The following is a 13659-nucleotide window of genomic DNA, read 5'->3' as shown; positions in this document are numbered from 1 at the left end:
ATTTAAAAAAGAGAAAAGGGAAAAACAACAAGTGTTGGTAAGTATGTGAAAAATTAGAACAATTGGAACCTTTGGGCATTGCTAGTGGGGGTATAAAATGGTACAGCTGCTTTGGAAAACAGCTTGGTAGTTACTCAAAAAGCTATAGAATGATCATATGACCCAGAAATTCCACTTCCAGGTGATCCATTCTCCAGCTACCAATTCTGGCAACCACTGAAAATCATTTGTTTTCTTTCCTTTGGTTGTGCCTTCCACACTATCATGTAAGTAGAATTATACAATACATTGCTTTTTGTGTTTGACTTAGCAAAATGCATTTAAAGATCTCCCTGTCTCATGTGAATCAACAGTTTAATTGTCCAGCTGTATTTCATTGCATAGATGTATCAGTTTATCAACTCACCTGTTGAAAAATATTTATAAGGACTATCCTCAAGTTTTCCTTTTCATTACTAAAGAATTAAAACTCCATTTAATTACTAAACAAGCATAGTTTTTTGCATTGATAATTTATTTTAATTCTGTGAAATATTTATGATGTACAGACTTTATTATTTATAAGAAGGCCTAACTAACTAAAAGCTCTCATTTTCTGACCTGCTAGGTAACAGTTTTCTGTAATGGCTACTAGATTAAATGGTTTGAAATGTTAAGGTGCTTAAACACTTAAGTAACAATGGCTACATGTCATGAGCATATCTTTTTAATGCCATTTTAACCATTTTTAAGTGTACAATTCAGTGGCATTTACATTCATATCATTGTGCAACCATCATTCACTCTGTTTCCAAATATTTTCCATCATCCCATATAGCAACTCTGTGACCATTAAGTAATAATCCCCCATCCTCTCTTTCCTGTAGGCCCTGACAACAACCACTATATTCTCTGCTCCTATGAGTTTGACTATTTTAGGATCCTTCATATAAGTGGAAAGATGATATTTATTGTTCTGTGATGGGCTTATTTCATTTAGCATAATATCCTCAAGTTTTATCCATATTGTCACAGGTATCAGAACTTCATTCTTTTCGAAGGCTAAATAATATTACATTGTACAGATAGGCCACATTTGCTTTATCCATTCGTCTGTTCATAGACATTTAGGTTATTCCCCACCTCAATGATTGTAAATAGTGCTGCAATGGACATGGGAGTGCAAACATCTCTTGAAGATCCTAATTTCAATTCTTTTAGATAAATACCATAAGTGGAATTGTTGGATCACATGGTAGTTCTATTTAGAATTTTTTTAAAATTTTTTTTAACGTTTATTTATTTTTGAGACAGAGAGAGACAGAGCATGAACAGGGGAGGGGCAGAGAGAGAGGGAGACACAGAATCTGAAACAGGCTCCAGGCTCTGAGCTGTCAGCACAGAGCCCGACGCGGGGCTTGAACTCACGGACTGCGAGACCATGACCTGAGCCGAAGTTAGATGCCCAGCCAACTGAGCCACCCAGGCGCCCCTATTTTGAATTTTTTTGAGAAGACTTTATACTGTTTCCCACAGCAGTGGTACCATTTTACGTCTCATGAACAGTGTACAAGAGTTCTAACTTCTCCACATCCTCAGCAACACTCATGGTCTTTTGATTTTATGATAATAGTCATTCTAACAGGTATGAAGTGATATTTTATTGTGCTTTTGATTTGCATTTCCCTGATAATTACTGAGCTTAAGCATCTTCTCATATATCTGGTGGCCATTTGTATGCTTTTGGAGAAATGTCTGTTTAGTTCCTTTGCCCAGTTTTCAATTGGGTTATTTGGGTTTTTTGCTATTGAATTGTAACAGTTTCTTCTGTACATTAGATATTAATCCCTTACCAGATAAATGATTTGCAAATATTTTCTTCCATTTCATAGATTGTCTTTTTTATTTTGTTGATTGTTTCCTTTGATACACAAAAGCCCTTTAGTTTGATGTAGTGCTGTCTATTTTTGCTTTTGTTGCCTGTGCTTTTGGTGTCCTATACCTGAAATAATTGCCAAGATCAATGTCATGATGGAATATATCCCATTCACAATAGCATCAAAAAGAATTAAATACTTAGAAATACATTTAAGCAAGGAAGTAAAATATCTGTACACTGAAAACTACAAAACATTAATGAAAGAAATTAAAGAAGATATATACAAATGAAAAGACATCTCATGTTCATGGATTGGAAGATTTAATATTGTTAAAATGTCCACACTACCCAAAACGATCCACAGATTCAGTGCAATCCCTATCAAAATCCCAAAGGCATTCTTTACAGATATTAAAACAAAACAAAACAAAAAGCCAACCTTAAAATATGGAACCACAAAGGATCCTCTATAGCTAAAACAATCTTGACAAAGAAAAACAGAGCTGGAGGCATCACACTTCCTGGTTTACAAATATATTACAAAGTTACAGAAATTAAAATTGTATGGTACTGGCATAGAGACAGACATACAGACCAGTGGAACAGAATAGAAAGCCCAGAAATAAATCCATGCGTATATGATCAACTGATCCTCAGCAAGGGCACTAAGAATATGTAATGAGGAAAGAATAGTCTCTTCAACAAATAGTGCTGGGAAAATTGGATATCCATACGTAAAAGAATGAAATTGGACCTTTATCTTACACCATACACAATCATCAACTCAAAATGTAATAAAGACATACATTTTATATGTAATAAATATTTACATTTACATTTTCCATCAAGAATCCATGATTCTTAAAAAATTACTGATTCTTAGGCTAGGGTACAGAAAATACAAGATAAGCCAGAAGGATCATCTTACAGTGCCAGAAAGTAAGTTAGCACTTAAAAAGAAAAAAAAGAAAAGAAAAAAGATATGGGTTTGTGGAAAGAACACAGGAAACAACTCTTAAGAGCTCCTGATGGCCAGAGCTGGGGTAATTTGAACAATACAATAAACACGGATAGTAACTAATTACAAGCCAAAGAATAAAATAAATATCCATAAGTCAATAAATATCCATGAGTTCACACTGATATAAATACACGAATGAATGAATAAATGAAAAAAAAAGGCAATTCTTTCTATAGAAGAACTATCATTACAGGAAGAATGAGGAAAATGGAAAGCCATCAGCAGAGTACTGCTGACTTAAACAAAACAAAACAAAACAAACCAGTGGCACCTGGGTGGCTCAGTTGGTTAAGTGTTGGGCTTTGGCTCAGGTTATGATCTCGAGGTTTGTGAGTTTGAGCCCAGCATTGGGGCTCTGTGCTGACAGCTCAGAGCCTGGAGCCTGCTTCAGATTCAGTGTTTCTTTGCCCCTCCCCTGTTCACTATCACTCTAGCTCTCTCAAAAATAAATAAACATTTTTAAAAATTTTTTTAAAAAGCCAGCCATTTTACCAGCAAAATGAGTTTACTCAAAAATAGAGAATTGCAATACAGGACAAGCAAACTTTGGAGAACCACAGGCAAATCCAGAGAATAGAAGAGAGGGGTTTGTTTTTATGGTGAAAAGGAAGAAGTTGGAAAGCGGCTATTTCACAGATGAATTCACGGCTTCTCATTGGCATAGTGTGGCAGTTTCTCAATGGCTGGGCTGTTTCTGGACAAGGAGAAATTCTCCTTCCTCCTCCTGGGATATGTAAAGTAAGTTTTCTCCTGTTGAGGGTCTGAGTGATAGTGTGTGAGAGCTTCCCCTTCAGGATTTCTGGACTCCATCTTGAATGAGGTTTCTGTTATTTGTTTTCACAGTACCAAAGTAACAATTGCTGCAGGCAACATCCACTGATGAACTAATATTAGTGAGTGAAACTTTAAAGATACCCCACACTGCCTCATAGTATCTCTCATCAAATATTAATAACTCTGGTGCTTTTAACATATGTCTACAATGTCTTAAATACTCCTTCCAGGAGACAGATCCCCTCAACTGGACTTTATAATTCCAGTGGTTTAGATAGACTTAGTAACTTATTTCCCACAGCACAGAATATGGAAAGAGGAAAATTGTGACTTTACCGTGGAGAGACCTGGAACACACCACCTAAGCCAAGCGATCAGGGGTAAGATCACCATTACTAAGACAGATATCATGTACCTCAAATCCACAACCTCAGTCTAATCATGTGGTAAAAAGGCAAACCCAACCTGAAGAACATCTAACCTGTACTCTTCAAAAGTGTCAAGGTAATTAAAGGAACTGTCACAGATTGCAGGAGACAAAGGAGACATGACATGACAACTAAAGACAGTGTGGTATCCTGACCTGAATCGTGGAAGAGAAAGAATACCAGGGAAATCTACAGTCTGTAGTGAATCGCATTTGTTGAACCAATCTTAATTTATTAGTTTTGATCATTGTACCATGACTACATGAGATATTAACATTAGGGGAAGCTGGGTAGAAAGTATACAGGAGCTATCAGTACTATCTTCAAAGCTCTTCTGTAAATCTAAAATTATAGAAAAAAAGTTTACAAATTTTTTAGCCTTAGCTAAACACAGGGCTTACACTCAGTAACTTGGAATTAGTGGGTCTCAATCTCAGAGGACTCAAACCAAACATAAAAAACATACCAGTAGTAACCAATTATTACTAATCACCGGTGCATTTGAATGTGCAAGTTCTCCAAACTAAAATCTCCCAGGAGTGTGGCTGAGGTAGCTGTTTGACTGTTGCTCTGTGAGGTGGTCCTTTTCCAACGTTTTTTTTTTTTTGTTTTGTTTTGTTTTGTTTTTTTACTTTTGGGACAGAGAGAAACAGAGCATGAACGGGGGAGGGGCAGAGAGAGAGGGAGACACAGAATCGGAAACAGGCTCCAGGCTCTGAGCCATCAGCCCAGAGCCTGACGCGGGGCTCGAACTCACGGACCGCGAGATCGTGACCTGGCTGAAGTCGGACGCTTAACCGACTGCGCCACCCAGGCGCCCCAAGGTGGTCCTTTTTCAACACACCTGGCTGCAGATACAGAGTACATAAGGAGAATGAATCCCTTTCTTCTAGTCACTGCATCACGGCTAGAGATTAGCACTGGTGGGTGGGTGGCTGAGGTGAGATGAAGCAAATGGAAATTGGTAATTGGCACTTCGTAGAAAGGTGGTTAAAGCGTAAGGAATGTAGTTATGTTCACCTCAGTGCTTTCTTCTTACCTAAAATGCACATAACATTCATTTACATATCTACCTTTATGACAATGCAGAGGAAATTCTCTGGTTTACAGTCCTTTTATTCCGAGTTACTCCTATCTGATTACGTACAAACTGTTCATCCGTACCAGTCTCTTTTTGACAACATCCAGAATGGGGATTTCCAATGCGTCACTTCTAGAGCTACTTAAAGAATTAAAAGGGGTCTCTGGGTGGGCAGGGATTTTTGAACTTCGAATATTTCCAAAAACTTAATGAGATCATTAATTTACCTGTTATAAAGCTGCCCAGAATAATATAACTTCTAACTTTTTTTTTTTTTTTTTTAAGTAGGCTCCACACCCAGCATGGAGCCCAGCACAGGGCTTGAACTCACAACCCTGAGATTGAGACCAGAGCTAACATCAAGAGTTGGATCCTTAACCAACTGAGCCACCCAGGCAACCCCAGAATAACAGAACTTTTATTTGCTTTAGCTGGAATCATGGCAACTTGGCATGAACAAAAGTGCTGACTGATAGTAAGCTATATTTTTGATTTGGAAAAGCAGAGAGAGAAATTAACTATTAATAAATGACTTTTGTTAGCAGGCGAAGACCTTTGAAAACAGGGGGTTCAATGGGGCAGCAATGACTAAAAGCCAGTGTGTTACTTACTGCATAAAATACTCTGCACTCAGCTCTTGACCCTAAAAGCCACTCTGCCATCAGAATCCTCAGCCTCTATCTGCCCAGCACTTCTTCCTACCCTGGAAAACCTTTTCTGGTGATCTCTGCCAGTACCTTACAAGTGCTTGGTAATTTAATGCTATCTTGATTGCTGTATGCATCCTCAAGAAACTATATACGTCATAGCATACATGATTCATAAAGAGTTGAGTAAATATGGTGTCTATTTTTATACCTTCAGGAACATAATTCTCTACTTAAAATAGGTTCCATGAGAAAGATAAATTTAACTTCCATCATGTTTGTTTATGCTACTTTTTCAAAGTTATAAATTCACAGTTGAGGACTATGTGTACTTACACAAGAATATCAGCTCTTAGTAACAAGGATTTACATGGCTGTAATATTTACCAGGGTTAGGTCCTCCCAGGCTAAAATGGCATAAGGTAGATTCAAGACAATTTGACAAGCACGGAAAATACTGACTTTTAGAACTGTCTGATGCCAAAAATGATGAATACTGGCAATATGGCACTTTATTTTTTAGGATACTCTGGAATGCTTCGTATCTTAAAATGTTTAAAAATCAATACCTCTTTTAACTTTATAGCTGGTTTACAAAACATCCTTTAAAGGCTAAAAAATGACAAATGTAAATCCAATTTACCTGAGATTATTAAAATTTTAATAGAAGCAGAGAAGGTTCACCTAATCTCTTAGAGGCAGAAATCCATATCTATATAACAGATCACTGAAGTTTGTTTAAAGATTAGTAAATTAAAATTACAGACAACATTTTAATAGGCTTAAATGAATTGATTTACATTCAAAATCAATTACCTCAAATATATAGCTCAAATGTAGTATATAGTAGCACCCCAATCATAAATATTTCTTTAATCAATCAATGAAATAAATGAAAGAAGAGAATAGCTTCACCAAACCAAATGAAAATGTAAATACTCCAACCCTCTTTATTTAATCCCATTTTGTTTTCTAAAACCCTAAAATTAAGACAAGGATTAGGAGAGTAGAAATACAGGAAAAATAATTTAGCTTTATGTTTTATGGTGTTAACCTATATTTGCTAAAAATGATAGAAAAGCATAACGGATAATATATTGGAATGATATATTTCATATATTGGAATAATCGTATATCAGGAAAAAAATCTTTTTTAATTTCTTTACCTCTCTGAGATTTTCTTGGATTCTTTGCTTAGGTTAAATGAACCTAAGTGCTTAGTGTTTTCAGCTTTTCAAAATCTTTGCTCTGTAAAACAAAGTGTATTTACATGGAATACATTCTACCTGTCCCCACACACACAATTTCTTCTAAAAATCTGGACTAGATTTATAGCATAGGGAACATGTTGTGTTTATGTGATCCTGACTTTTAACTTTACAGAGTTTACAGATAAACTCCATTGAAATAACTTTAAGAAACAGATTTACTTAGAAGAATTGAAGTACAAAGTATGGAATTCAGTGGTCATGTTATAGATAGGCAAGTTTGATTACAACCAAGACAATAAAGCCATTACAGCAAATTGAGAATTTCTTGCATGATGACAAGCCATTTCTTGATTTATGGCTATGAGTCACCCCATGAATGTAGTTCAATCTCATGTCAACTCAATTAAATAGAGATCACATTCACCAAAAAGACTCCATGGACCTATACAAGAGCATCAACAGTCCTTTTCATCTAGGGAATTCAATTTCAAAATAGTGTTACAGACTAAGAGTTATGCTAGAAAGTGAAATACAACTCAGTTTGGTTGAGTTTATTTATCCCAATAGAATATGTTTATTTATCCCAATAGAATATCCCATAGAATATGTTTCTTTAAAATTTTATTCTAGGTCTTAGGCCTCAACACAAAAAAGTATGACCTCCATCCAATATCTTGATAACAATTTACTCTTCACATCCCATACCTGATGACGAGAATCTCAACATAGATCTAAGATACCCCTAGACTTATTCTGATAACTTGTTTGCTCTTATTAATAGTAGTAATAATAATAATAGTAATTTATTGAGCCTTTAGTATGTTTCAGGCAATTTTGCAAGCACTTTGCATGTATTAACTCATGAAAGCAGTTTACATTTTCAGGCTTCCTATGTAAGGAAGAAACTCTCCTGGTTATTTAACATAACTACGACTGACATACAAAATTTGCTGACTTAATTCTTCTGGTTTTTGGCAGCTATTTTAAAAAAAGGAATCAGTGACAACAGCACCATAGTCTACCAAAGCAATATGGCAGAGATAATGCAATACATAATCTTTAAATCAAGAACTTTGCTCCACTATACCTCCTGCCTACATTGGGAAGCAAATTAACACTCCCATCTTGGCTGGCACTGTTCTAATGGAATTGAATAATTTACTCATATAAGTTCATGAAAAAGGAACTTTTAATTGGTTTAACCCTATAATCTTATGTGAATGCCAGCAACCAGAAGAATATTATTATTGATATGATTAATACATAACAATTTAATTGAGCCAAATTTTTTAAAAAACACAAAGTGAATTGCTTTATTTGATGTCAATATATTCTCCAAATACATATAGGAATTTAGCTCGATGAAGCATAATAAACTGTAATTTTCAGAATTCAATTTTACTCTGTGATAGAATATATATAGATAGTAAGCTCAAATTATTTTAATATTAACTATATTAAAATTTCAAACAGATCTACAAAACAGGTGTCATTGTGAAAACAGCCAGTACATTCATATGCATATAAAGAATGGAGGGAAATATACCAAATTGTTACAACTGATCATCTTAGGAATGGAATTTTTAGTCATTTTTATTTTCTTCTTTATAATCTTTCTATAACTGCCAAATTTCTTACACTTAACGTGTATTATTTTATTTTATTCCAAAATTTTAAAAAGCAACATTTTTTTCTGATTATATCAGTGATACATTTACATTTAAAACTGAAAATCTATTGAAATTCTGTTTATTCACTGCCTCACCAAGTCTGGGTTCAGCTCCCTTTATAGGCATTTCAACCACATTCTACACCATTAGCACTGCAGTGCTAATGGTAATGAATGTTTAATTGGCTGTCTTCTTTCCTTTACCATAAGCTACACGAAGGCAGGGAACAACTATAGCTGATTGTTAAAGCCCTGTACTTACTACAATGCCCAGCAGACACAGGCACCCAATAAATAGTTGTTGAAATAGAAGTCCTTTCCTTTAAAAATTATAAACTGCAATAGGATCAACATTCCTGCACATACAAATGTTTGCACTTATCCAATTACTCTTAAAGGGTAAATTTCTAAAAGTAGAGTTGCAAAAACAAAGCTCTGCACATTCTGAATTTGAATATACATTGTCAAATTGCCCTCCATAATCCCTGGAGAAATTTACATTCCCACCAACAATGGGAAAGTGTCCATTTCCCCATATCCTTGAAACACTGAGTGTTACCACCTTAAAAACAAAAGACAAAAAACACACACATTTCCAAAGGAGAGATTACTATCCATTACTATTATATTAGAAAAAAAAAATTAATATATTACAGATTTTGCTATTCTTAAAACTACAAAGCTATTAAGGTGCAGATAAAAAACACTAACCAAACTATATTTTAGAATGAATGATTGCTCGTGCCGAAAAGTAGTTCATTAGCTGATTGATTCTCTGTTTAAGTAAAATAGTGCCCATTCTTCTGTTCAACTTTCTTCAAAGTACTGATAGAGGAGACAATACAAGTATGTAGAAAAATATGTGTAAGTACTTACCTGATAGAGTAAATGTGTAAGAAAACAATCTAATAGGGAAATAAATTGACTGGAGTAGAACAAATAAAGGCTCATGTGCAAGTTAGGATCTGGGGAAGAACTCTAAGGTATGGACTCAAAAAACCAGGTGAAATGCGTAACTTACTGTGAAGACAATTATATGTTGCTGTGACAAATGAAGTTGGAAAATGCTCTGTCTTGCTACCCTAGAGCTGCACTTCCAAAAGCCCACTGTTATCGTCCACAGGAATGCTTACTAGTACCCCCAACTCAGTGTGCCCAAAATAAAACTATGATTGGGATAAGCAGCAAAGGGAAAGGGAAAAAGCAAGGCAAAGATGTGGGTCTCACTGCAGTCCACCCCAGCCTGATCCACAGGGAGCTGCAAACCAGGAATACATGGCAGGGGGGGATTCCTCCTTAAGGCAGGAGGTACCCCAGTACCAGTCATCCCTTAGCTACAGACCACATTTGAGAGTCTTGGGATGTAACCTCCTGGGCATTCTTGGCAGAGCAACTTTCCTTAACAGGCAATTCTTTTTTTTTTTTTTTTTTTTACATTTATTTATTTCTGAGAGACAGAGAGACAGAGAGAGAGCATGCGCGCACAGTGTGGGGAGGGGCAGAGAAAGAAGGAGACACAGAATCTGAAGCAGGCTCCAGGCCTTGAGCTGTCAGCACAGAGCCTGACGTGGGGCTAGAAGCCACAAACTGTGAGATCATGACCTGAGCTGAAGTGGGACGCCCAACTGACTGAGCCACCCAGGCATCCCATCAGGCAATTCTTGAAAGAAGGTGCAGCTGTGAGCTGTTGGCAGCCTATATTCATAGCAGCTGAAGAATGGGGGCACCTACTCACCTGAAATATTCTGCTTCAGTTTCCTCTTCCATGAAGTGGAACTAATGATAGCAGCTATTTCACATGCTTTTCAAAACTAAGTAATAATGGGTGAAAGTACTCAGAATAACGTTTTACGTTACACAGTATATGTAATTCACTTAGAATCACACATAGCAAATAGTAAATGCTCAATAAATGTTATGTTACTGTTGTTGCTGTTGTTGTGTCCTCAGAATTACCCACACCAAGTGCCTCATTGCCCAAGTGCCATCCATGTGCCCAGGAGTAAGATTTTTCCTCAAACATTAGTTAAGAGCAATCTAAAGATTTCACCTCTAGATGGATACACATATCAATTTTATCTGACATTTTCTCTGAGTTCATAATCAAGTAAGGGTAACTTTTCTGTGTTTCTCTTTAAAGAGTAGGGATGGGTATGAAAACGGCTTTTCTTCTAAAATCAAGAAAAAGACTAGGGTGTCTACTTTAACCACTTTTATTCAACACAATACTGGAAATCCTAGCTGTAGCAATCAGACAAGAAGAAATAAATGGTATCCAAGTTGATAAGAAGTAGGTAAAAGTGTCACTATTTGCAGACAATATGATGCTATATATATAGAAAATCCTAAAGACTCCACCAAAAAACGACTAGAACTAATAAATTCAGTAAAGTTACAGGACACAAAACAAATAAGCCAAAATCTGTTGCATTTCTATACAGTAATATAGCAGAAAGTGGGAGAAAAAGAAACTAAGAAAATAATCCCCTTAACAATTTCCCCAAAAAGAACCAAATATCTAGGAATAAACTTAGCTAATGAGGTAAAAGACCTATATTCCAAAAATTATAAAATATTGATGAAAGAAATTGAAGAGGATAGAAACAAATGGAAAAATATTCCATGCTCATGGATTGAGAGAACAAATACTGTTAAAACATCGCTACTACTCAAAGCAATCTACAGATTTAATGAAGCCCCTATCAAAACATCAACAGCATTTTTCACAGAGCTAGAACAAACAATACTAAAATTTGTATGAAATCCCAAAAGACCTAAATAGCCAAAGCAATTTTGAGAAAGAACAAAGCTGAAGGTATCACAATCCTAGATTTCAAAATACACTACAAAGCTATAGTAATCAAAACAGTATGGTATTGGCACAAAAATAAACAGAGAACAATGGAGCACAATAGACAGCCCAGAAATAAACCCACACATATATGATCTATTAATCCATGACAAAGGAGGCAGGAATATACAATAGGAAAAAACAGTCTGTTCAACAAATGGTGATGGGATAAGTGGACAGCTATACGCAAAGGAATGAAACTGAACCACTTTCTTACATATACACAAAGATGAACTCAAAATGGGTTAAAGACCTAAATGTGAGACCTGAATCCATAAAACTCCTAGAAAAAGATATAGGCAGACATTTCTTTGATGTAGGCCGTAGAAATATTTTTCTAGACCTATCTCCTCAGGCAAGGGAAACAGCAAAAATGAACTATTGGAAATACAACAAAATAAAAAGCCTTCACATAGCAAAGGAAACCATCAACAAAACAAAAAGGCAACCTACTGAATGGTTATTTGCAAAAATATATAAAGAACTTATACAACTCAACATCCCCCCAAATCTGATTTTAAAAATGAGCAAAGGACCTGAACAGACATTTTTCTAAATAAGATGTACAGATGACCGATAGACACATAAAAAGACGCTCAACATCATCAGGGAAATGAAAATCAAAACCACACTGCATTATCACCTTACACCTGTCAAATGGGTAGAATCAAAAACACAAGAAATAATAAATGTCAGCAAGGATGTGGAGGAAAAGCAACCCTTGTGCACTGTTGGTAGGAATGCAAATGGGTGCAGCCATTGCAGAAAAATAGTATGGAAGTTCCTCAAACCCTTAAAAATAGAATTACCATATGATCCAGTAACCTTATTACTGGATATTTACCCAAATGGGAAAAACCACTAATTTCAAAAGTTATATGCACCCCTAAGTTTATTGCAGCATTATTCACAATAGCCAAGATATGGAAGCAACCCAAGTGTTCATCCACTGATGAATGGATAAAGATGTGGTGTGTGTGTGTGTGTGTGTGTGTGTGTGTGTGTGTATATATATATATATATTAGAGTATTACTCAGCCATAAAAAATTAGATCTTGCCTTTTGCAACAACATGCATGGACCGAGAGGGTATAATGCTAAGTGAAATGAGTCAGACAAAGATAACGCCAGATGATTTCACTCATATGTGTAATTTGAGAAATAAAATGAACAGTTAAAGAAGACAAAACAAACAAACAAACAAACAAAAAATTAGGCTCTTAATTACAGAGAACAAACTAGTGGTTTCCAGAGGGGAGGCAGGAGGGGGTATGAGTGAAATAGGTGAAAGGGATTAAGAATACACTTATCTTGAAGAGCACTGAGTAATGTACAGAATTGTTGAATCATTATATTGTGAATCTGAAACTAATATAACACTAAGTTAATTACATTTCAATTTAAAAAGGGGGGGGTAGCTGGAAAAACATAAGAGTGGGGATGGGAACTATCTCAACGTTGGCTGAGATTTGGTTCTGTGGCAGATCCTCACTACATGGATTCTTCGTCTAGTTCTTGATAGGAAAACCAAAACTAAAAATAAACCCCTCTCTCATCTAAGATGTGTGACCCCAATCAGGAGAGACCAGAGTTTTCCTCAAGAGTTCCCACAAAGATACACCCCATACTTGGAGCGACACTGTTAAAATCAGCCCCAGGAGCCAAATCTCTGACCCTTGCATTCTCCAGAGGCAAATACAGAAAATTTAGACTCCTCCTCCTCTTCTATCTCCTGCTGGAAACTAAATTGACCTCTTAGTCACAGCTGACTAAAGAGAGTGGGATGATCAGTGGCCAGTGGATAGGGTTCCCAGCTGAGAGATGGCAGCGATTTTGCCCGTCTAGGAATGCCAGCAAATTCGAGGAGGGGGCGGGCTTCGCTGCGAAGGCTTCTTCACCCCAGGTCCTCGCGAAGGAGCCCCGCGGTGCAGCTACCTTTCGGAACCGGCACACCAAAGGGAGCCGCGCGGGAGACACAGCCCTGGCAGCTGCGAGCAGGCGCCTGGGCGGCTGTTACCTTTTCGTGCTCGGGGTCAGTCCACAAGGGAGCGCCAGGATCCCCGACGCCCGCCCGCGGGAGCCTTCCCCTCTCCCGCTGGCTGGGGACTGGGCCAGGGCC

At 36.6% G+C, this 13659-nt stretch overlaps 1 long non-coding RNA gene across 3 annotated transcripts in view; it reads right to left on the bottom strand.

Moving 5' to 3' along the window:
* Positions 1 to 13659, bottom strand: part of LOC121035486 (uncharacterized) — an 83348-nt gene extending 69689 nt beyond the window's left edge. For all 3 annotated transcript variants that reach the window (XR_005792918.1, XR_005792915.1, XR_005792916.1), the window contains exon 1: positions 13558 to 13659. This is a non-coding gene — a long non-coding RNA (uncharacterized LOC121035486). The remainder of the gene's footprint in view (positions 1 to 13557) is intronic.

This window comes from Herpailurus yagouaroundi, unplaced genomic scaffold (assembly GCF_014898765.1).
Source record: "Herpailurus yagouaroundi ecotype Mexico unplaced genomic scaffold, PumYag 28, whole genome shotgun sequence".
In the NCBI taxonomy this organism is placed as follows: domain Eukaryota; kingdom Metazoa; phylum Chordata; class Mammalia; order Carnivora; family Felidae; genus Herpailurus; species Herpailurus yagouaroundi.
This window is presented reverse-complemented; position numbering and strand designations above follow the sequence as displayed.